This window comes from Melospiza melodia, chromosome Z (assembly GCF_035770615.1).
Source record: "Melospiza melodia melodia isolate bMelMel2 chromosome Z, bMelMel2.pri, whole genome shotgun sequence".
Lineage (NCBI taxonomy): Eukaryota > Metazoa > Chordata > Aves > Passeriformes > Passerellidae > Melospiza > Melospiza melodia.
The window spans coordinates 58,784,560-58,806,109 of NC_086226.1; the positions used below are offsets into that span (position 1 = coordinate 58,784,560).

Consider the following 21,550-nt stretch of genomic DNA (forward strand, 5'->3'; position numbering starts at 1 on the left):
ATTCCAGGTTTTACTCTCCAATACATTTAGAAGTGCCCACTCATCTGAGTTACAAGGCATGACATATTCTGAGGCAAGCAAACAGCTTTACAGGTGAGTGTTTAAAAAGGGAACAATAGTTCAATTATTGAGTTCCACGCAGTTTAGCTATTCTATTTTAAGAGAAATGTAAGGAGGAAAACAGCAGTTTGAACACAGATAATCCTTTGCTTAATGCTATCTTTTGTCAGTGAAAAGACTGCATGTAAAAATCAATTCCCCATTAACTCTTGATTTTATTTTGTAATTTTTAAATTTATTTTTAATTTATTTTTAAAGATACAGCCAGGACATCTTAATGCTATCAGTTATGTACAATACCATACAGCAGAGACAACTCCAGAGAAGACTTCTGAAGTCCTGTAAATTTTTTTGACTTTCAAACAGAATTAGCAAATATAAGCCCTAGTAAAGGAAAATCCTGAGTTTTCTATAGTCACATAACATTCCTAGTCCAGCTCGCCTACCTCAGTAAATGCAAAATGACAGTGAAGCTTGAAACATATTACATTATCTTTCCAAGGAAACAAAGGGTCTGGCTGGATCCTTTAATGCCTGCTTTGCTGTGTGGACTGAGAATTGCTTCGGCTATACAAAATGGAAATCTGTGATTTCATTCCTATTGTATGAGATTGCAAGAAAGGTCCTTTTTCACATTAATAAATTTGACTTGTCAGACATTACTTGATCTAGGGCAAAATTTTGCATGTTACAAAATGACTACGGTGAGCACTACACACCCAATTGTGCAAAACCCACTTTGTTCTTATTTCTATAACTTAAATAGAGATGAAAATGCACTCAGAACCTTGTCCTTTAATTTAGCCTTCAATTTAGTTACTCTCCCCTGCCCCTCCCTTCCCTGAGCTGAAAATTATCTGGAGTAAGTCCTTCACTGACATCCAGTGAGAGGCCATTCATAATCTAATATGAACCTCTTTTTACATAACGCAAGTCATACAAGAAAGAAAAGTAAAACAAAAATAAAATTAAAAGGCCTAGACAATGGCCTCATTTCCAGATTAACTCGGTTCCATCAGCGCTCACTAGCTTTGATTAGATCTGAGTGCTTTGAATTTCTGAAAAGTTAGGTCTCCTAATACTTTGAGCATTAGTCCCAAAAAAATAAGCCACAATTTGCTTGGAAACAAGTACACTGAAGAAGTAAAGGAGAAAGAAACCTGAAATATTTGGCTACATGAATAAATTCTGATTAAAATGACCACAGGTCTACTTCTCTGTAGAACTGTTAACACTTTTCTGAGGTAAATGATCAATAATCCATAATTTAGGGACTCTGATGTTAATTTTGCATCAGCGATGTAATTTGTAATGATGAAATGGAGCAAAATGAGTTTTCTGTGATGCTTGTACTTATGGTGACTAAAAACAGGGCAACTGCAGAAGCAATCAACGCGGCTTCTGTCAGTTTGGCAGATCACAGCTGGAAGCTCAAAGCTGTGAACGTTCCCCTTGACATGTAAAATTGTAATGCATGGAAAGAGAAATAGGTAGAAACAACCTTCTGCTCTCTTGAAGTATAGAAATTCAAAGCTGTTAGAAAAATTTCAGACTGCATAACTGCTAATAAGGAATACTAGCACAAGCTTTGAAACCAGAGAGTTGCAATGGCATATAATGACTGTTACGAAGATCAGAAACAATCTGTCTCTCACATCACCTGTGTCACTGGGCATCAAAGAAGCAGCACTTAAGTCCACCTTCTGGAAAAATGCAAAATGCTGGTCATGCAGTGCGAGAAGCTGGAAAACCAGTCATGGGAAGGAGACTGTCATCCTTCTCATCCTCCAGGACACAGAGGCAAAGTACACACAAAGCAGTACTTGTGAACACAAAATTTCATCTTTCAGAGATGTCAATTCCACAACCCTCACCAGTACCCAGGTTTTTTTGTAAGTAATGCAACCCAGAGGCAAGTGTCTCCTTCCCCAGTCAGCATGGTACAGCTGGATCCAAGTGTGTATCTTACACGAGCAAATACCACACAAGCTAGCCAGATTCTGGAATTTCAAAGCTAGGAAATGGCCAATTTTGCAACGCTTGTTTCAAAATATTTTTTCTTCCGATAAACACTTAGTTGCATTGTGCAACTTCTCAGTTTGGCTCAGTATTACATAAAGTGCTAAGTGGATCTAGTTTTATTTTGTATATGAAGGTTAAAACCAGAAGAATTTATTAACACACCAGAAACAGTCAGCATCATAGCTGGGACTTTTGTGATTCCCAAGAAATGATCATTACCATCACAGAGGATCCAAACTCTCCCTTGAAGAAAGCCAAAGGTGCACTGGCCATTCTGGCCTAATTTCATCACTCTCTTCATGATTCCCCAACCATACTAAGTGTCTCTATGATTTTCATCCCTTTTTGTATTGCACTTTATTATTCTCCACAGGGTTCTCTCTCCCTGCAATCCCTCATCCAACTCTGTACTTAGTCTCCCATGCCATCACCCACTTGTCTTCCCCAACACAAGCAACGCACAGCTCCATGACCACAGGTGATGTCAGCCCCCCTCAGTGAGGCTGCCAGACAAAAGACTACCTTCCTTAAAGGAAGGCCCTTTAAAGCACATACTTCCCTACCTCTCTATAAAATCACTGTCATATCACTCATTGTCAAGGGACAGCAGAATGAGGATCTCAGAGTAAAGAACAACTAATTGCAAGACGCCCTTCCTTCCCACTGCCAGGAGTGAAACAACCATGCCAGGAGTGCATGCCAGGTTTGCCAGGCAGCCTATCCCACTACTTTTGGATAATTTAAAAAAAAGAAGAAAACAAACAAAAAAACCGAAAACATTTGCAAAAGTTGCAAGGAGTAACTTGTAAGTTACTATGATGAGGGATATGAAGCTCAATATGTGAAGATAGGCAAATTTATTGAGTGAATTGCTTCTACCAGCAGAAAAGGGTGAGTTGAAGTATTCAGCTGTCAGACAGCATAAATTCCAAGTTCTCCCCACATAACGTTCTTTTGAAGCTTTAACAGAATACAAGCCTGCTTTAACATTTATTGATGCCTATTTTAGAACAGACTCTAAGGCTCTGTGCTTGAAAAACAAACCAGAGAAATCCAACGAGATTTTGCTTAAACCTGTTTTTTTTCTTTTTCAATTTTGTTTCCAAAACTGAAAAGTTAGCAATATTTGTATTTTGAGTAATTTTGATTACACAGTGAGTCTTGGGACTCTAGCTGGTCAGAGTGACCCCAAGATACACCAGAAAGTCTTTTTTCCCAGCCTGGCAGTCAAAGAAGGAGTCAGAGCTCCTCATTTCTCAGTCTCAAGGTTGTTTATTGTATCTTATTTATAAATTTTTTTTCTCCTGTCCTGCTGAGGTCCACTCAGCAAGACAGTCAGAGGCACTCTGCCTGCCCCCTCAGAGGTGGTGTTCTCTTTTTATAGTAAGAACTACATGTACAATATTTACAATTACTTTGCAATACCTACCATCTATGTCAGACAGCGAGCTTCTACTCTAAAAGTGCCAAAATCACAGCAGAAGATGGGAGGCCAAGAAGAAGAAGAACTGTTGGACACACCCAGATTCTTCCATCTTGCCCTCTGAATCCCCATGCTAAAAACCCCAAAAACTCTATTTTTCCACCCAGTGATAAATTCACTATCATTCTACTTAAACTTTTGTGGCTTGTAATTCTTCATGAAAGAATTGGTAATTGTTTTTCCAAGGGCTAAATCAAAGGCACAGGGGTCTTGGGCTCTGTGCCAAGGTCTCTGAGCCCCCTGGGCAGGGGCTTGAGTCCTCCAGGGCAGCCAGAGGAATTTCCTGGGTTCCAACAAGTAAGAAGTGCACAAATTACTTTTGACATCTGAGTTTTATTTACATAGTTTGTGAATTTCAGACCACAGTTTGTGAAGAAAGGGTGCTTTAGTTCTCACCCTTTTACAAACCTCAAGCACAGTGCCATTTTCATACAGTCTCATGAAAAACATCATTATTTACAATCTTTTTATTATAAAATATATATATGGATTCATCTTCTCCTGAGGTAAGGTACAGCCTCAAACTAGCAGACCAGTAGCCCTTTATGATTAACATACATGTAGAGCATGCAATTATTTGCCTTTTGAACTGTAACCAAAATACTTTGTAGTTGCTAGATGATTACAAATTAGATGAATATTCCTAAAACAATTGGTGTGGTCTTTATCTCTACCACAAAGCCTGCTGGAGGATGTGCACTAGTAGTAAAATATAAATGTTGAGGAAACAAATTCCCAGTTTTAGGCCAGAAATCAGTATTTTCTGTTTCTGCATGATAAATATGTCATCAAGCAGTCCTCAGGACACTAAGGCTTGTGCTTAAAGAAGATAATTTATCTCCAGTGGGACACTGCTAGAGATCCATTACATTTTTTAAACTCACATTCCTGTTCTTTTACTACTACGTTCTTTTTCTGTGGGCAAAGATTACACGAAGATAAAGTATTACATGAAAAAAAAAATGACAAGACAGATTAAAATCCTTTTTTTTAAGGTTATTGTGGGTAGATCTCTAGGAATAGGATTCAACTTCAAAGAGCAACAAGAAAGAGCTAACTTGGATGCTGAGTTATCCCAAACACAGAATTCCAAGAGCTGCCCTGGGCATGTTCTAAGACCCTTTTCTGCCTGACTGGGTACTCCCAAATACTAAACCTGGGTTGTGACAGTGACAGTGTTGTAGTTAAAACCAAGCAAGAAATAAAGTTCCAGAAGTTCATCTTCTCCTACTACTTAAACATACTGTCACAATCAAAAAAAATTGCTCAGTTTCTCTCTCATTTTTTCTTGGGCTCATAGGACTGAATGAGTCATTTGAAGTTATTTGAAGATGCCTCTTGGCAACTAATGGCACATGTGAAAGTACCTGCATGTTTAAATTAACAGGTATGTGTGCCTTAAAAAACAACTATGCTAGGTGTCCAACAAGACTTTCAGAGTCAAACACCTCCAAAAGCAAGCCCAGTACCCCTTTATACATACAAATCACACAGGATGGTGCAACCATGAAAATGACCTTTTAGTGGTAACTAAAGAACAGGTAAATACAGAGTATGTTCCTGAGTGAAAGAAGTCCTTTCCTGAGAAATTTCCTAAGTATTTTGGTCTTGAAGCAAAAGAATGTAATAAATCAAACTTATAATCCAATCCTGATTTATATTTCTCAGTATGCACTAAGTCCCCAGTATTCTTAAAACACATTTATCTGCTTTGCTAACAAGGACACCTGCAAAAGAGTCGCCATGAATCCAACACAGCCGCCCTTGCTGTGGGGATGTATCTCTGGTTTCAATGTACATACCTGCCACCCTTCGGAGCCTCCTGCACACCCCAGAGCTGGAAAGCCGTCAGAAAAACGTCCTTTCTGAAAAGAGGTAAGAAACAGGCTTTGACATCAGTACCACATAATCCTGAAGGGCAAGTTCTGATATGGGAGTCATAATAAATCCTCCCTCAAAGTTTGGCTTTTTTTTCCAGATTTCCAGGGTAGAGCATTCCTGACAAAAAACAGAACTGCTACATGTGCATCCAATGAGCCAAGATCCTGATGTTGCACTTAACATGAAAAAAATATTAAGCAGACCTGACAAAAAGCAGACACATCAGCCCTTTTAAAACTCAATTTGTTTGTCCTATCCCAAGCTGGCTGATATCTACCCAGCACAAAATTATTCAGTACTTGCACTGCAGTAGCAATTACTGATATTGGTAAGAGTCTGGGACCCCTCACATGATGGTACAGGATGTACTAGAGAGAGGTTAGCCACCAGCCAGCCCCACAAACACCTACCTTTACTAAATTCATATAAAGCAGTTCCAACACTTTCCTCCATTATTAAAGAACTGCATTATGCACCAGCTTAGGAAAGTGGCACTGGATATTGACAATGAAACCCAGCACGCTCATATTTATTTTGCTGTAATCACAGGTCACAGTGATAACTACAATGGGCCACTCTGAAGCAATCACAACGGAACACAACAAAGCATTTATCCCAAGACTCTTCTACTTTACATGCTTCCAATATGCAGGCTCATAATACTGTTACATCAGATTGTACTTAGCATATGTATTTCCTAATGTTCATCAAAGCACTTTTAGAAGGCTGAGCCATGTGAAGGCATAGTGTTTTTTAAATGCAGGTCACCTGACAGTCTGAAGCAGATTTCACTATAGTCAATAGTAAAGGGGTTCCTAAAGATGCAAGTGCTAAGATGGTACACCTGACATAAAATCTCCACTGCACTTCTGAAGGCTTAATTCTTGTCCCAGAAGATAATAACGACTCAGAAAACGGAAGCCTCAAAAGAAACAGGCTAGAGACAATTACAAGAAGCAGCTCGATATGGCAGGTCTGTCTGTAAGGGTGAGCCTACACAAGGTCTTTTCCAGAGACCTTCAACAGCGCATGTTTTGTGGCTACCAGTATGGCAAAAGGCATCAAACAGCTACATTTTTGCTTACAAAACAGTATTTTCAGTATCTTTTGGACTATATAAAGAGGGCAAGGTAGTTTAATTCTCCCCACAATCATTTCTGAACAAGATACACCATGAAAATCCATTACACCCATCCATGTTATTACCAATGGGCTACTTTTCACAAACAGTAGCAGAATGTAACTGACTTACTTTTGATGTGAAAAAACCCCACCCACCTTTCACTCTGTTGAAAACAAACTAGAGCAGGCAAGCTGTAAACCATCTGATCAGTTATGAAGCTCTCCACAAATCAACTTACATCAGATCACCTCTATGGCTTTAGCTACTCAGTATTGAAGTGAATATGTAAAATTTACAAAAAATTCCTGCTTGCCACAAGAGGCTATCAATCAACACAGCCACTATCGCTACGGGAGTTTTCAGATCTAAGTATGGCTCCCTACAGCTTATGCTCCCAGAGCAAACTATAATCATCTATTTTAGCTTCACGTACCTTAAGCGGAAAAAAAAATTCTCTTTTGCCTCTCTTGAGAAAGACCTTCCAGCAGCCTATACAAGCACTTTCACCGTAACAAAGCAGTTGCATCTAAATGAATAGCTACAGTAAGTGTGAAACTCCTTTGAAAAGCCTAGCAGGAAATCAGCTGACCTGTATACTTTCCGGGCTTACTTAAAACAGCCTGACATGGAGGTTTTCAAGTCTCGGCATATAGCTCCCGGTTTCTAACTATGATCTGAGGTCACTGGGGACAGGAGGCAGGTGGCTGGAGGTCAGGCCACCTCTCAAACAGCCTCCAGATCACCACGGAGATGGAAGGAGGCAGATGAGTTGCTAGGACTTCCAAGCTGTGCCACCTCAGCTCAGGAACTCTGCTCCAAACACAGTCCATCCCTCCTCAGTGTGGTCCTTGGGAAGGGGCCAGTAACCACCAGTGTTTCCAGCAGAGAAGCCCACAGGCACGGGGCTGGGTGTGAGGGTGGCTGGGCTGAGGTGAAGGGTGGTTTGCAAGAAGGGGCTCATTCTCACATTCTCCTTTGGTCACAGCGCCATTGCCTGCCTGCCAAGACACCACCTGTAGCCATGCTGCACACAACAAACTACTCCCAGCTTGCCAGAAGCTATGACATAATTAAGCCCTTTAATCCAACTAGGACTTGAGCATGAAATTAAACCTCTATGTGAGCACTGCAGGCTGGCAGACATGCTTCAGGTGCTCTTGCTTGACCCAAACCTCACAGGTGATACTTCACAGCAGGTACTGCAGAAGATCCTTAAAACTTACGCCCGGTCAGGTTTTAAGAGTACTTAAGTCTAAACTTATGGGAAAAACACCCCTCTAAACTGTTTCTTCTGGCAATGATTACTTAAGCTGGGGGAGAAAAATTACACCACAAATAGCTCATTATTTTGACAACTGTGACTAAGTCTTCAAAGATTAAAGAAAACACCTACTGGATTACAAATGAAAGACAGCCTGGAATACATTATGTAGAATAAAGAGATAGTCACCTTAACAAAATTTTTCATAAAAGATCCGCAATCCTTCATATATGTGTGTTTGCATACACTTTATTTATTTGAAGAGCTCCTAATCTGTCAAATTCCAAACCACATTAATGTATTACAAGGCACTTCTGGCTGTCGTATCCTACTTGTTTTAAAAAAAAAAAATTAAAAATCTGAAGAACAACTATGATGTACTACTTTTCCCCTGCACATCAATTATGATCCAGATCAGGAGCATTTCTTTCATTTTCTATTCAAGCACATGCCTGCTGTAACCAGGTCCTTGTGATTCTAAATTAAGAGAAGAAAAAAAGAAAACTCGCTTATGAACAAATTTTCTTTACTTGGAAGTCTCTTTGGGAGGCCATAGGGGCAAATTTTAAGTTTGGTAACATTTCTTGTGCTACAGCACTATACACTGACCTTACTGAAATATCATTTCCAGATAAATACCCTGATAATCTAAAGCTGTATTTGCTACCTCTATTTCAAGTCAGCCACAACCTATACATACTGGCTTTCTTAGAAAAACTAATTTTAAAAGCTTATGTGGAAGCCACAATAAAGCAAATATACAGCTATGAGTAAGACTGCCCAGACAGCTGCTCACAGACTGTGTCTGCGACTAAGAACTTTCCTGTTAATGCCATGTGTGGTTTTACAGCTTTGAATTACATGAAAAGGTAGGCTAGACTACAAACTTCAAGAACAGTGCACATTACCATCACTACATTTAAATAATTGATCTGAAACACTAAAATAACTGCTGCTGACACAGCCCCCATCCCATTCTGGATGGGGCTGGTGATTATATCTGCACCACCTGTGCAAGACACTGGGGGTGAAAAACCAAGTAACAAATGTGCTACAATATTTAGAGAGAAAAGGTCAAATTTTTTCCCCCTTTCCTGCCTGCAAAGTTTACTTTTCATAAAAAGTATCTTAATTTCACAGACCCATTTACTTGCCTATCAACGCTGGTCTACTTTTACTAAACATTATAGGAAAAATAAGTACATGAGCTTTAACCAGAAGCAGAGACCCATGCTAAACCTTGTTCTGAAACAATGAAGTGAAAAAACTCCTGTTAGATCTTGAAAAGACATCTCCATCTCACCCAAACTCTGCTGGGATCCTCAGTTTTAATTCCTGTCACCTCAGAACTCCTCAGATCTCACAAGCATCTTCAAAAAAGCCAAGAAAAATATAGAGACTAAACTGGTGGCAGAGAGCTACAAATGCCTTCTGTATCCCAATGACAAAATAAGAATATCAAGGCTGGGCCAGCTACTGCCATGATGAGAGTTTCTCCATTTTTAAGGATATTGAGAGAATCTGTTGTTAAGCAACTTAACTTCCATAAAACTGAATAGGAGCTTTCATGATAGTATCTATGCATCCCAACCCTTGTTCAGAAAAGGATATGAGTGGGTTTCACAATTTCAGCTTTCTTCCAGTTACAATACCATACAAGTATCAATACAAGAATATTTTAATAAAAAAACATGGTAGCAGTTTAATAAAAAACACAGTAATGGTTCTGAACCAAATTCCAATAAAGGTAGAGAATACCAACACAACCGTGTGAGTCCAACAGCCACAGCACAGGAGAGAAGAAACAAGGAGGCACAAACGCATAAAGAAAGGAACAAGTACCAGCACTTTTGCTTGAGATTATTCTTTTTAAGGCACCACTTCAGGGATATGTAAAATCTTTATGTATTCACACAGCCTTTGCTTAGGAAGGAAAAAAATTCAGAAGGAACACTACAATATTCTGGTCAATACAAAAACAGTCTTTGGAGAGCAGAGATCACTGTGACCACCTCCACAATCAACAATTTTTCTGCTTTGAAAAGATCAATATACAGGAGACAATTACTACTCCTCTTGTCATAAAATCCCATGTAATCCATGTCTCCTCCTTCTATGAGAGAAGGAGCAATCCTGGAAATTATTTGCTGGTTAAAAAACCTAAACAGAAGTCTAAGTTCTGCCTGCATTTTCCATTATTGCTCTTTCATCAGATATTCTCTAAGGTACCTAAAGGAAAATCAAGAGCTAAGAAAATCCCAAAGACCCACAAAAACACATGTCTTACCCAAAAGACTATCAGTTGCCAATTATGGAGAAACATCTTCTAATATTAATAAGAGAAGTTACTTATTTCTATATTCATTCTGACAACATGCCAACCCAGGAAAGCTAAAACTAAGATCAACATGCTGCATATTATACCACTTGCTTTCTTAAGTGCTTAGATCAAATAAGCAATTAAGTTTTGTCACTTTCAGAGAACTTTTGTTCCTGTTAAACTATGTAATACTACAGTATTTCCTGGTTTTACTTTTCTGGATTGTTTACACAAACTGCATTAGCCATGTTGACAGGTGATAGTCTGAATATGTTTAAGAGTTATCCGAGCATAGATTAAGAAACACCTACATTTGACAGTGTTTCATATTTAGTGTTTTTCAATGCTGTCTTGGTATTTTTCTCTCTTGACTTGAGAAATACCTGGCCCCCTCCCAAAAAAAAACAACAAACCACCCAAAAAACATTCCCCCCCTCCAAAAACAAAAAAAACAACAAGAAAAGTACATGAAGAATCTTTCACGTTCTTTAGAAATTACTATTTTACTATCTTGATAGTGCAGAAAAACCCAGTTCAGTATCAAGATTCTAGTTTTTCAGGCTTTCAAGCCAGTTTTTAACAAAATATGCCAGATACTGACAGGTTCCAGATTCTGAAGTTTCTTGACTCTCAGAAGAGGCAAATACAACAAATACCTTTTCCACACAGCAGCAGTTTTCACTACCAAAACACCTCTGGGCTAGTTTGCCCACTGAAAACAATCAACTTGTTTGGCTACACATATTCCTACACACTGTCAACACCCTGCACTGCTCAGGGACAGTATGCAAAACCAACTTTAAACTTTAAAAGTACATTCAAAACACTGCCTTCCTTTTTCTTTTTTTTTAATTCCCAAAAGTTATTTGGCATTCTTGCATGTGCAACAGAAGGAAAAAGAGGAGAAATTTTCACCTCAACACATAAAATAACAAACCAGTACTTCTTCAACTGCACAGCAAAAGATTCTGCACCCTAAAGAGAAGCCTTGGAAGAGGTTACCTGCTGTCCGTCCTGAGAAAGAGCTTCTGTGCTGGAAGAAAAAGGCAACTTCAGTTCAAGGAACCAGAGTCAGCTTCCTGGTTTTGTAAGACCTAGCACAGCCTCCCTGAGGGAGTTGCACAAGGTTGCTGAAGTAGGGAATTTGAACCAAGTTATTCAAAACAGTGGAGAAGTAATGAAAACAGAACTTAACTGTCCTTGGCTATATAAAAATCAGAAATTGAACCTTGCAGCGGTATCTACTATTAAAAAGAATCCCAATTAAAATTCACAGGTGGAATGCGCCCATTTTTTGTAAAGCCAAAACAAAATTGTTTGTGTCCAAAAAAACCCCTAAAAACCTACAAAAGGGGATTTCCTCAAGTATTCCAAATTTTGCAAGGACACCTCTGACTTATGAACAGGTAGCATTTTTTCTAGTTCTGAGTATCTTTATATTACTATAATGCACCTCACCTGCTTTATCACACATGCCACTTTGAAACTGTCTTCCTCTCACGCTCAATTGTACAAATCATAATGAGAATCACTAGAACTGGTTAGGGCAACACTTCACAGCATGACAAAAACATGTCCATTCAATACAGCAAGGCAACCAGAATGGACCACAAGAAACTCATACATTCTTGAATCCACCTGTACCACATTCCCAGTTACATTTGGGATGAAGAACTACAACAACAAAATGCCAAACAGGTCTGTGATAATAATTCTGAGTTCTCAGTTTTGGATGCAGTGAGGGCACGGGAGCATCATTGCCAAGTGCTTTACCTGTCCCTCCACAGAGCTGCTTCTACTGCCAACCACACAAATCCAGCTTTGTATTTGACATGAATCATGCTGCCTGAACAGTAAAATCCATGCAATTTTTCCTCCATCTGGCATTACACACACTGAAGGTGGTGCAGTAAAGCCCTCTTTTATTTTTTTTCGCAATTAATTGTATTTCTGTGGCAGTTACCTGAAGAGTCACTATCAAATGCTGTCAATTCTCTTTCCAATGCTCCAAGCTGAAGCCAGTGCCTCTATGCATATGCTGTTTGTTTGGGAAGCTGCTTTTTCACCGCAAGTTTCACCACTTGGGTTTCTCTAAGGCCTACACAGAACTTGAATTCCTTTTTTCATGTCACCCATTCATGCGATAAAGTCATATAGGCCATCTTCTCAAAGCAAATGCAGTTTTGGATTATAAATTTATTTCCACTGAAAATCTGATACAAAAATAAATAATTAACAACAACAATATACTATAAAACTGGTAATCTCCCTCAGGTCTGATTACCCTTGCATTAATGAAAATAAACAGAAACATCTTATTTTTGCTTTCCATACCCATTCTTTGATACTCGACTTTCAGACAACAAATGTGAAGCTCTATTTTCAGATACCACTGCAACAGCATAAAGAAGAAATGCCGTTTTTCAAGTTTCATTGCACTGACACAAGTAGAGTCTGACATTCTCAGCCCTCACACCTGGTCTACCACCAGGTAACAATTTTTTCCTCTTTCTCCTGCAGTATTCAACTTGCAGGATGAGATAATTCACTCTTTTAAAACAGCACATTTAGGTCCTAGATACCAGTTGATAAATTACATGAATGTCTGAGACACTTATCATAAATTTAGCAATGTGCCAGGGTGAATGGCTTAAAACAATCATCACCTGGGTCCCCAAAATAGGGCTGGGAAAAACAAGCAAGATAACTGCTCTTCTTCCTTAGAGCTGCAAGGCATCCAAGCCTACCTACTTAAGCCATCCCCACCTCTGGCTGCTTCTGCGTCCTCTGCTCTCCATCCATAACTCCCCATCCAGACCTACACCAGTGTGAAACTGATCACGGAGGCCAAATTATCAACTTCCACGAGCTAAAAATCTGCTTTGGGGAGGGGCTGGATCATGGGAGTTTAAATCCAAGCATAGCGTCCCTTTCAGCAGCCATGCTAGCTTGTGGCAGACTGAAATACAAGTGCGACACTATGGGAGACATAAGTCTGTGTCTTCCTTGGGCAAGGAGGAAAAAATGGGAGTGCCAAGTGCTCACTCCAAGTCCTCCTTGCCTCATCTCAGGACCAAAATAAGAAAAAATGAGGAAGAGATGAGAGATCTTGGTCCATGAAAGAAAACCCTGAACGTCTGAGGGCTGTGTGTGACTAGGCCTGTGACAGACACAATGCAGCTCTCCCCTCTAATGCTGTATAGCACCCACCAGGTACGGAGCTCCCTGCAGAACTGCCTGCTAAAAAAGATGTTGAAAAGAACAGAAGTTCACCCAAGGGTAACACCACTTCCCCAAGAGTAAACACTGCTCTTTCGCTGCAACATCATTATGAAAACAACTTACTTTATTCTGCCAGTGATAAGCAGCTACAATTCCTTCTCACCACTTTAAACCCTTGCCACAAGTGTGTTACCATTATATTTGCTAGCATATTCAAGAAATTCCACTGTCCCTAAGGACTGGCAAAGATCACATCCCATCGCACAACCACATGTCCCAGCCAACCTCACTCAAAACATGACACATCAGGTCTAGGGTCAAAATTCAGAATTCACCACACACTCCAAAGGTCATTTAAAATAGCTGAGATCATCTCCAACAGCAAAATGCAACTCATGTTTTCTTACCAAGCAAGAAATACAGTAAAATAGCCTTGAAATTTAAGAAATTATCATCTCACTCTAACAGATATAGCTAACACAAACAGCTTCAGTGGCAAGCATTTTAAAGGGTTTGGGATTTTGCTATGTTTAAGATTTGGCTAGGTCAGAAATGAACTATCCTTTTTTACTGTGTTAAAAACTCTACATCAACCAACTCCATTTTTATGCTGAAAAGTAACAGAACCATACTTCTGAAATACACTGCTAGTGCTTTCCACCGACAGCACAGACATGGATTTTACAAATCATCCTTAGATTATTTTACCATTGCTCACGAATAACCTTTGCTGTTTTTTAAACTATGTACAGCCAGAGAGTCTACACTCTTCTGTAAGATATACAGAGAAATTATAGATACCAGCAAATACAAAAATGTTTGCACAGAACAGAACTTGTTAAGCATAAGCAGAACTCAGTCAGCAACAACTCAGCAATGACTGACTCAGGAGTTTGAAAAAAAAAAAAGACAAAACTCTGACACAAATGCAGTGATTAATCATTTGCTGTTGCATCTATTCTGTGGGGTTATACAGCATTGATCATAACTGTTCCTGCCTCAATACAACCCTTGTGCTGATATTAATAATGCAAAGGTCATTTTGACCTTTACCTAGTAACGGGGGTATCAGTTTGTGCCCGTATTACTGCTTTTTGTATATCCAAAAATGCAGGTGCAGATCTTTCAGTGCAAGTGCTTCAGGTTTCACATCAAATTATGTGGGAGCATGTCAGGAACAGGATTAATAGAAGATTTGCTCGCAGAACATTCTCATGAGCATTACTGGGATTTTAACTCCTGCAAAGCCTAAAATGAGCTTTTTCTTATGCCAAATGAAATGCCGCAGAGAGAGTCATTGTAACACTCGATGATTAACTTCAAAAACCTTGTTTGCACTATCACAGATGTTTTAAGAGGAAAGATAGGAGATATGCACACCACAGAGGTTCTGCCTCAAACTTTGTTGATAAAACAGATAATTACTACAAGTTTCTAGCCGTTGAAAGCTAAATTTGAGGGTTTTTAATATTACAGAAAAGCAGAACTGAAAAATTACACAAAGGCATTAGAGGCAAGATGAGATTTATGTGCTTCCTACAAGGTTTAGGGCTCAACAAAGAAACAAAGCTTTCCCTGGCAATGCTGACCTCCAAATGCCACAGCAACCACCATTCATGTCTTATCTCAAACCAGAGATTCCCACCCCAGAACACTTACAGCTTTCACATTTCAAATGTCAGAGTTGAAAAATTAGGTTAAGCTGAGCCAAATGCAAAAGTTAATCCCAAACAAGAGAGATATGTCAGAGAATTCAGTGGCAATTAATGTCACTTGTGAAGCAGATTCTGCAGAGGTGTTCAAGCCATTAGCTGCCTCCCTGTACCCCTTCAGAAGTTTCTGTGGCCGTCAGACACTGGTGACATGTTACCAGAAAGCATGCAAAGAAGAACATCCTTAAGACTGCTATATCCCCTTTCCTTGGTGCACAACCCAGAACAAGTGGAGACAGGACTCGGGAGGACACCTTCACTGTCTATATTCCAAATGTCATTCTATGCCACAAAACACCCTTCTCTTTTAAAGTGTGCTCAATAAAGCAAAAAACTAACAAAAGCCCCCATATACCCTATAAAATAAATAGGCCCTTTCTACAAAGGAAAACAAACATCATCCTTCTATATTAATTCAAATCAATTAAACTTTTAAGGTTAAAGTTCTTTGTGGATGTATTAATTTTCTAAATTTAAATTTCGATTGCAATTGAGCTTATTTGCTAAAAATCTCATCATTTGTTTTGGTTTTAATTTTTGTTTGATAAAGGCAGACTTAATACAGTAAACAAATGAATGACGCTTACTAAAGCATTATTTTCCTTCTCACTCTCCCTACACTTCCCCCAATTTTCTCTAATTGAAATATTAAACTATTGCAAGAATTTATAATAAAAAAAAAACCCAAAACAATGTCCCATTATTAAAATGTGAACCCAGAATTTGTGGAGCAACTTCTGATACACAGTTTTCTTTCTGGCAAATTATTACCTATACTTCTTTGAATCCAGAAATTTTAGGTTTTTTTTTTTTTTAGAAACTGAAAACCACTAATCTTCAAGTTTCCTATAGGATGTGTAGACTTGCACTGAGAATTTAAATCTACTAACAATCAGCTTGCTTTTCTTAAGTAGCTTTTGCAGATCTATTAGAAGTCATCCAAGGTAACCATGAGTGTACACACTACAAACTGAAATCAGTACTCCAGATTAACATCCTTGTATTAGCTGCTTTGCTACCGCTCCTCTACAATTTAAGACAGAATGACAAATCTCATTATTTTTGTTGGTAAGAATCCTGTCTCCTGCTGGACTGTTTGCTAGCAAGCTTCATTTAAGCTTCCTTATTCTTACAGGCTGCAGACATATTTCTGCTTGGCAAAACAGTCTTTAACAACAGATTTGTTGTTCAGTGACACATGAGAAACTGCACTAGAGTTTGCATGCGATGGTCTAAGTTGCTCACCAGCAATGTCAGCCAACTGCACACCTTAAGGCACAACACAAGCTGCTCCTTATTGATTACAAAACCTCCCTGATTGCTCTCTGAGAAAGCCTAAAACTAGTAGTCACTCTGCAGAAAAAAATACAAGTACCACAGTATCTATGCTCAAACAGTTTCTCTATCTTTCTAACACAATGGGCATTAAGCACTTTATCATTAGCTCTTTTGAGCCATGGCACTTCAGAAGTATCTGAGTAAGTTAAAGTTTTTGAAATCTAACATGCTCTGAAAGGCTGGTGGCATATCCAGTGCCTTAGTGACAGAAAATGGTGATGCAATTTCACAACAGTTGACCTCTCCCTCAAGAATGCAAGCAAAACACTTGCCATGCTGCGCTGCCTTAGATGATGTAAATGGCATTACTCCTCAGCAGGTGTTAGCATTTGAAAGTACTGCTCAAAATGAACACTCACCAAAACAATGACAAACTTATGACAAGCTAAAGAATTAGGTCTATTTCATATGTTTCAGCAGTGATATAAAAGTTTCATCTTGCTGACATTTACCTACGTTCTCCAAATTACTCATGATACACAGGGAACCAAAGATGCATCTCCCACTACTTCTCAGACTATGAAAACTGGTTGCTTCATTCTACCTACTATAGGATTTTTTGCAAGATTTCCTACAGGAGTCCTTCCTGTTTAACACGAGAGGCTTCACAGGACACTTCCTGAGAATACATGTCCTGAAAACAATCTGGTCAGGTCCTGACCAAGATGAGCTGCTGAATAGCAATTGCTCAGACCAGTCCATGGGCGATGAGACTTTTTTCATCCAAGGCTCGGAACTTGTCAACAGCATCTATCTCCCCTCGAGTGCTCTGGTACATTTTCCATGCATTATGCTCAAGCTTCTCTTGATACATGATAGTGTAGTTGCCAGTTCTATGTCTGAGAAAGAGTGTAAGAGCCTAGGATCAATTCCTTCACCTCCAAAGGACAAGGTAACTGCAAAAACAGAAGGTGACCATGCCTGGGAAAACAGCTACTAAGCAGAGCACTCCACCAGCTGCTGTCACACACAGAGGCTGCTGGTGAAAGCCTTGCTCAGGAAGCCTACTGAAATGTCACAGTGGACACAATGAAAGCCTCTTCTTGGCAGGGCACTTGAACAACAGCTTAAAAAAGCAAAATTTTACTAATCAGTAAGACTTGAAGACTTCAGCAACTCCCAAAGAAAGAAGTTGAGAAGCCTGCCTAGTGAGGATTTTCCTGTGGCTTGTGAAAGTTACAACTTCAGCAATTCAGTGAAAGTTTGCACTACTTTCAGCTTACACATCTTAATGCTTATGTCACTACCCAAATAGTTCTCTCCTACTAAGCCACTTCATAAGGCTTCAGGGAAAAAACAGATAATAAACAAATAATGTTTAATAAACATTATTTATCTGTCCTTTTAACAGTCTGAGGAGCTGGTAGCATAGCTTGCTTGTGAGCACCTCCCATCACTTTCCATTCTCCTCTGTGAAGAGCTCCCAGCCAACTCACCACACTCCTTCACAGCTACCTTGACACCTACAAGAGCTACCTCATTCTAGCAGCCACTGCTTTGCCACCACAGGACTCTTCCAACTGCACAGAAGGGTCCACACTGGCCACAGGAGTAGCACAACCACACTTTCAGTATTTATACACAAGGTTAGAAACCATCCATTAGCTGAGACAATCTCATGGATATGAATGCAGACAGATATGAAAAAGTGCCTACTCTCTCAGGAGCACTCTAACTGGGCTTCTTGCAGCCATACCCTGTGCCCTAAATAAACCCCTCTCCATGAGCTGGTGCTAAGCGAGAGGTGCGAGTGCAAGCAAAGACCCCATGCCAGACCCTCTACTCTCTTCCATGCTGCCAGAAGAGGCACGGGTTAGGTGGACTTCTCTCTCACATTGCTATGCAGGGTCCTATTTCATAGTTTTGACTCCAGGATGACTGATAAACTTTCAGACCAACAAGCATCAAGAAGCACTCTCTGAGACTTCAAAGCACATAGCCTGTTCTTGGGATGTCAACAGCAGAGATGCATGATTTCAAGAAATAAATGTGCCATCATTTGGATTGCCTCACTGAGACTTAACCTAGAGCTGAATGGTATTTTTCAGGTGAAATGTTCATCCAATAAAAGTCTGTAGTCCTCCAATCCTTGTCTTCTCATCTTGAAATTGAGACAAATAAGATTACAAGACCTTAAAGTGATCTGTTAAAGCAGATAAAGCAAACACCTCAGTGTGTTACTGCAGCACACTGGAAGACTTAACAAAAACTGTTTCTTAAAGGAAGAGGTCTTCATAGCAGCAAAGCTATGGTGGATCATGGAGCTGTTTCTGCTGCTTGCTTGCCAAATTGAAACAGGAAACAGCAAATAAAATGCTTAAAGAATATAAAATATTATCAAATCCCATTTCAATGTCAATTGCTCGTAGTCCTAAAGATTAAACTCTATTGGATTAGAAAGGATGACATGTCACCTTCAGAAGCCTGTCTGTGACAATTATATCCCTAAGACTGCAGAAGGCTGATCAGCAGCAGAAGAAGGATAAGGCACGTCTACAGACCTGAAAGTCAACTTACTAGTCCATTTTGCAAATAATATTAGAGGCAGGCCAGGGCTTACACAGCATTCACTATTAAATCTACACAGTGGATGCTGCCCATCAAGAGGACTTGAGGAAGCTAGTGTAACAATGACTCAGCTTTTTGTACCTGAAAGAGAAACAACCACCTATTAGCAGGATTTGCATTAAGCACTAAAGAGAACAACACAAGAACAGAACAGGCACAGCTTGTTTGGGCAAGTAACATGCCACATAGTACAGTGGAGATAAAAAGTAAAAATAAAAATAAAATTCAAAAATCAGCTGTTCAGAAGAAAGCTATCTCAGGAGAATAAGACAAAGAATAAGTTTTAAACCAGGACACTCTACAGTCCCATCATCATAAAGATCTCACTCAAGAGAAGCAGCACCAGCAGCACAAGAGGTCAGGGAAGGGAGCAAAATGACATGGAAGAGGCAACTGCAGTTACTCAATTAAGCACAACCTGAAGCCATGACTTAAGGCTGTATCCTTGGAGTACTGCCCTTCCTCCCACCCTCCTCCTGGGCCACTTTCTGCAGCACTTCAGAGTAGTGTGAAGCTACCTGTGAGCTATAGCACTGATAACCAGGTAAAAAGTTGCAGGAGTGAATATGGGAACCAGATTAATTTTCCTTTGCTGCATATTAGGAAAAATGTGGAAACAAAGCAGATTCCAACTATTTGCACTCCAGCCTTAGCAGACATTTTATCGTCTTAAAATATGGATCACCATGACATCTCCAGTTTCAAGGAAGCTGAAAATCTTCTCCACCAGCACAGAAAAACACTACCAAACTAGAAAAAAATGTTTTCAGATGTTGTGTATTATTTGGTTCAAACCAAGGCTGACCAGACACAAGAGGCATCTGATCTGCAAAATGTCTGCAGACATTTTTTCTTTTGCTTCTGCTTATAAAGGGTCTGTGGTTGACAGAAGCTAAACAAAGCAAGAGCAAAAGCAGAGAATTTCCATGGGTCAAAAGATTGAACCTAGACTGCCAAGTGGCAATCATTTCTGCCTTTATGAGGAAAAGGCCATAGTTAGAACAAGCTGAGTGAATTTAGTTAAATCATAACCACATTAAGCCATTCATCTCTGTGCAGAACATCCCAGGCTTTGCAGCTAACATTTCACTACGTGAATGGATAGAAACATTTGCTCACATAAGCTGGTTAAATGTGATTCAGCCCAGATGTCTGAATGGCTTAGCAGTCTTTGTTTGCAAAACATCAATAAAGAATGACAGACACAAACACAGGACTGAGTTTCTGTCCAGAGGACGTGCAAGGACTGGCATTTAATAAGACCACTTTTCATAGCATATATTGCTAACACTCAGTGATATACCAGAACTATGGTTATAAAAGTTCAGTTCTTGCTCAAATGAAAGGTGAAAATGGGTGCAATCTAGAATCTAAAACACCTGTCCATTAGGGTCTCCAGAACCTTATGAAGCAGTGCTGCATCTGTCAGCAACAAAGAGAGAGAGAGGAAAGAAGAAGAAAAATGCTGCCAATCTTGGCGAATACCTGATACAACATGGGGTGGGGTGAACTGCTCCACTTACGGCCATGACTGTTTTCATAAACATGTACCAGGATAAGCCCAAAAGCTCTGTCTTACGGACAGTGGCAGGCATGACATAGCTAGGGTCAGAACTGCATTTACAGTGGATGTGCTCAGATACTTCTATCACAATAGTGGCACTGTCCAGCTCTCTCAGTACCACATACAGTTCTGGGAAACACACAGATAAAAGACAGCATTTTAAAAGAAAGTATCATAGGCATACAAAGCTTAGCTAGAGAATCCAGGGTGCAAATAACACAGGAAAAACTTCAAACAAGGCCAGTAACATGCCAGTAATTCATCCTCCCAAATTCAAGGTCATTTTCTACTCTCATGGTGGAATGTATTGATTCTAATTAAGCACAAAATTTCCTCCAGCAATATGATGTCTGGCTCAGCCAGTTTCCACAATGCATGTGTACATTACAAATTTACCCTTTAAAATGCAATCTGGCTAAAAACTATGGTCTTGATCTATTTTTCAAATATGTGTAAACATTCACAACAAACTTCCACACAACTACTACGTTGAGTTATTTGGTTCAGTATGATGAAACAAATCAGTACACAAATACCCTGATAAATAAAGGCATTCCTCTGACTCAATCATAAACAACAAATTAATCCCAACACTACTGTCCTGGATTATCTGCTAGAGGCATTTTAACAGAGCTGAAACCAACAAAGAAGCTTGTTTAGAGCCCTTGTTTTATACTCCCCAGAATATACTGTATACCAACAGACAAGCCTTAACACGCAAGTTCAGATCTACCAGATGCACCAGTCCTCCTCCATTACTTAAAACAAGCTAATATCCAATTTGTAATAAAGAGGCATTTCACAGGCAAAAGAATGGATATGCTGCAATCAATACCAATAGAGTTAGCATTATAGCAGGACACTGTCTTCCCAGATATCAGGTTTATTGCCTTCAAATTTAATTTTAAAGACAACAAATTAAAGGAAACATTCAACTCTGAAAGGACCTAACAGCCCTTCAAATTCTCCTCCTTAAAGCTATCTTTGAAGCTCTAC

At 39.5% G+C, this 21,550-nt stretch overlaps 1 protein-coding gene across 11 annotated transcripts in view; it reads right to left on the reverse strand.

Moving 5' to 3' along the window:
- Nucleotides 1-21,550, reverse strand: part of SEMA4D (semaphorin 4D) — a 98,706-nt gene that overhangs the window by 38,530 nt on the left and 38,626 nt on the right. For 8 of the 11 annotated variants that reach the window (XR_010031181.1, XM_063180361.1, XM_063180359.1 and 5 more), the window contains exon 2: nucleotides 5,368-5,430. The exons of 2 other annotated variants lie outside the window; for them this stretch is intronic. The gene's annotated coding sequence lies outside the window, so the exon portion shown is untranslated. Of the gene's footprint in view, nucleotides 1-5,367; nucleotides 5,431-7,002; nucleotides 7,020-21,550 lie in introns of those variants that run through there. One more of the 11 variants, XM_063180356.1, reaches the window with a different exon arrangement.